A 4552-nucleotide genomic window follows, 5' to 3' on the forward strand; every position below is an offset into this window, starting at 1 on the left:
ACCGTGAAATACTGCACATGACTGGTGTACATAAGATCACGAAAAGCATGATCAACAAGAAATATAAAACCATTATAAAACCAATACTTGAAAGGGAAAGCAACAGCAGCAGCGGTGATAGTATTGATATTGAGCATAAAGCAGTGAACAATCGAATTCCTGAGTGTATATATTATGACGACCCTAACGAACTAATAAATCGACTATGGCTGCTCATGGCAACAGCTGCTGCAGTTAATACAGCTCATTCGAATGAGGTTGTTTCAATAATCTCTGAGCTTAGAGAGGGAAGTATCATCGAGTAAGTATGGAGAAAGTAGTTCGAGGACTACATAAACCAGCACGCAAAATATACCCTCGTAGGCATGTTACGATTAAAGGATTGGATAACCTGTGGCAAGCTGATCTTGTAGATACGATGGAATATTCAAATGAGAATAATGTATTCAAATATATTTTAATGGTTATTGATACATACTCCAAAGTTGCCTGGGCATTACCTGTCAGAACAAAAACAGGTAGAAATGTCGCCGATGTTTTTTAGTGTTTGCTACAGACAGGGATAAATCGATGCCCAAACAACCTCCAAACTGATCACGATGGGGAGTTCTACTATAGGTATTTCAAGATCGTGATGTATGGAATACGTCACTACTCAACATTCACTCAACTGAAGGCAAGTACCGTGGATCCCCTGAACAGAACAATAAAAGGTCGAATGTGGATACGTTTTAACCTTCACGGCACACACAAATGGACAGGTATCATCCCAGAAATAATTGCTCAGTACAATCGAACCAAACGTACCACAATAAAAATGAGACCAATCGATGTTCGTGATAATGGGCTCATGGATGCGGTCTACTATCGCATTAAAATGGTAGATCCACGCAGACAGAAATTTAATTTACGTGATTTGGTACGTATCTCAAGACAAAAGACGGCATTTGAGAAATGATACCCACAGAACTGATCAACAGAGATATTTACAGTATCAAAGGTACAAAGAACGAATCCTAGAACTTATATATTGAAGGATACTAAAGGTGAAGAAATTGCAGTCTGTTTCTACACCTAGGAGTTGCAGAAAAGCTCAGAACCAGATGTTTTTCTCGTGGAGAGAGTCATAAGACGTCGTGGAAATAAAGCACTAGTCAAATGGCTTGGTTTTCCTGCTACACAAAACAATTGGATTGATGCCGACGATTTGCTGTATAATGGGGAGCACAGTCCACAACCACTGCAGGAGCACAACATGCATGCTAGGAGACGCATTAGAGAAGGTGGTGGTATTCTAGACAAACTGCCAGTGGAATTACACATCCCTGGGTATAACTACTGTGGACCTGGGACAAAGCTTCAGTAATGCTTGGCACGAGGTAATAAGGGGGTTAATATGCTCGACGAAGCGTGTATGAAACATGACATTGCATACGCTGCAAATAAAGATCCATCAAGTCACCATATCTCAGAGAGAACTTCAACTGATAAGGCTAAGGCGATACGGAGAAGAAAGGATATTGGTATAGGTTAACGCATCCCAGCATTTGCAGTTGATAAAACCATGTGGGCAAAAATTAAGTTGGGTTTAGGAGTGTTGAATTTCAAGCGAGTTACGAATGCTGTACGTTGTGAACTAAACAAGAAGGACAAGGGCGGGAAGCAGAGTTTTAAGAACTGTATCCTGACAGCGATGTATGCAACTAAAAACGCACTGAATCAGAAACGTGCGGAAAGAAGAAGAAGAAGATGATGATCTGTTAAAGCACCTCGATTTCTACCAATACCCAAGAAATCTGGCAGTTTCCTTCCATTTCTCATCCCAGCCCTCTCCACGCTCTCGGCGGTAGGGCACCTCGCTGGTGGTGCTGCAGCTATCGCTCTAACGGTCAAGAACGCGCAAAACTCCCACGCGCAGTTAGGAGAGGCAACAAGACATAACCGCATGATGGAAGCTGCAGCCATCGGAAAAGGACTACACTTGAAACCGTACGGAAAGTGCTTGGTCTATTCATTAAAAAAAAAAGAAGCCCGTTTAGTGGTCCTGCTAGATCGACCACTCACAAATACCGATCTTCTTAAGTTTGTCAGAAACAAATTCAGATTCAACATTCCAAGATTCCGTGGTGTGTTTATGCGGGATACATTACTGAAGACTGTGGAAAACTAGTGAATGTGGCAGTGTGAATTTAGATGTTACTGGAGGCCCCGGCACCCACTAGGTATCATGTGTTATGAAAAATGAGGATACCGTCTACTATTTCGACTCATTTGGTGATCTGCAACCGCCAGAAGAATTACGATACTTCACTCACAGAAGACGTGTGTTCTACAATTATCGACGCTATAAGGACTTAAATACATACCTCTGTGGATATCTTTGCATCATGTTTCTCTTGACGTTTACAAAGAAGAAGGAACACCCTATATGAGGAGGAGCTTTAAACATTCCTTCATCAGTTGAGGTTCATATGCAATGTCGTACACTATGAAGTTAAAAGAACGATCATCTGTATTGCATACAAATTACTTCCCGCCAATAGATCTGAGCGTCGGTGAATGGAGTATTACATTGATTGGACTGGAGACGTACAACAGCATCCCAAATATCACTGAGACTAACAAGAAACTGCATCTGGATATTAATGGTGAAAAATATATTATGGAAATAGAACCGGGTGCACATGACATCGATGATTTAAACAAAGTCTTAAAACGGTCTGGAAAAGGTATTAAACTACGTGCAAATATCAATACACTTAAATCTGAAATAAGGACTGTAAATGCAACGATTGACTTTGACCAGAAAGGTTCAATAGGGTACCTGTTGGGTTTCTCAAAAGGGCAGGTTTTGAAGAAGGATACAAGTTTTACAAGTCAGATCAGATTGTGGACATACTCCCCGTCAGCACAATCTGAGTCGAGCGTAACACTGCAACGAACTCCTATCTCAACAATAGTCCGATTCATACTATTTACGGATTCCTCCCCTCAGTGGCCACCGGCTATAAGATTGTTGAGACACCTGCCAATGAAATATACCTTTCAGTGGCAGCTCAGACGTTGGATTATTTGGAGCTGCGTATTGTGGAGCAGAATAATCAACTTGTTGACTTTCGTGCTGAGGAAATCACTGTACGATTGCATCTAAGGCAGGATGGGCGTACGGTATAAAACAAGTATACGCAATCCACAGCACGTCACTTCACTACTGAACAGCAAAGTGATAACATGTGCGAACTACAAGTTTCTTAAATCAGATGGCTTGAAACCGCGCAATGACGTCCTCACCCAATATAACCAGTCCAGTAGAGTATGATGAGAGAATTATACGTCAGGAATACTTCTCTCATAAACCTAATGCTTCAACCACATTTAACAAGAACGATGAAATTAGGATTGTCATCCAGCACCAAGGCGCACTGACGCTTCCTTGCAAGAGTTTCATATATATAGAGGGGTCATTCAAGAAAACCGATGGCAACGATACAGTGTGATCCAAGCTTACACGTAACGCTTTAGCATTCCTGTTCCAAGAGATATGCTATAAACTCAATGGATTTGAGATCGACCGTACATGCAGTGTCGGCATAACATCAATCCTTAAAACATATGTCTCTGCATCACCCACAGATTTGCATGGTTTAGAAAATGCGGGATGGTTCATAGACGATCCGGAAGATTTAACAGTTGCAGAGTACAAGCGATTTACTCATACATTCAAAGAGCTCAAGCAGAGAATATGATCACAATCAGCAAGATAATATGGAAAATGCCTCACATCAATGTATCAGACGAGGAGCGTTTGAAGCTTTTAAAAGCCCTGAATTCCGGTACATTTCTATCACTGACATTTCGCTTGTGGGAGGTTTTCGAGTACCTGGTGTTACCGACTGCGAGCAGACAAACATGGGCTATTAAAACCTCCTCGCAGCTAGAGACACTTAGATTCATCATACTTGCGTTTCAGACATACAAGAGGTAATATTTGCAAATAATTCCACAGTGTTTGAAAACTGCAAGTTAACTAATGCCAAAGTCTACCTCAATTCAGAATTCCACCCATATGACAATTTATATCTGCAGTGAAATGAAAATGTATATACAGTCGAGGATATGACACATAAGCAAGGTTTCGTGCTTCTTACTATGAAATTGCTGAAGGGGAGGGAGGAGGGTGTCTACTCAGTCCACGGAAGTTCAAGGAGCTTTCACTAATCATTGTAATAGGCTGCTCGAAACAGAACAAGATAATTAAGTGTGGACCTATAGATGTGCGAACTGAATTGTAATCTTCGACGAATTCCCCAGAACACACTGTCATGTATGCTCTAGTTCTACATGACTGTGTTATCAACTACTGCCCACTCACCAGTGTTGTGCAACGAGCTGTATAAATGAACGGGTGGTGCACCATACCTAGAGCATTTCACAATGGCATCTCAAGGTGTGAACAGCATTGCAGACAGTCAGGGTTTCTATGATGGAGAGCGTAGACAGTTCATATTTAAAGATGTTGTGTTGGTAGCGTACACAGAAGATGCAGGAATAA

Source organism: Schistocerca cancellata, chromosome 7, assembly GCF_023864275.1.
Source record: "Schistocerca cancellata isolate TAMUIC-IGC-003103 chromosome 7, iqSchCanc2.1, whole genome shotgun sequence".
In the NCBI taxonomy this organism is placed as follows: domain Eukaryota; kingdom Metazoa; phylum Arthropoda; class Insecta; order Orthoptera; family Acrididae; genus Schistocerca; species Schistocerca cancellata.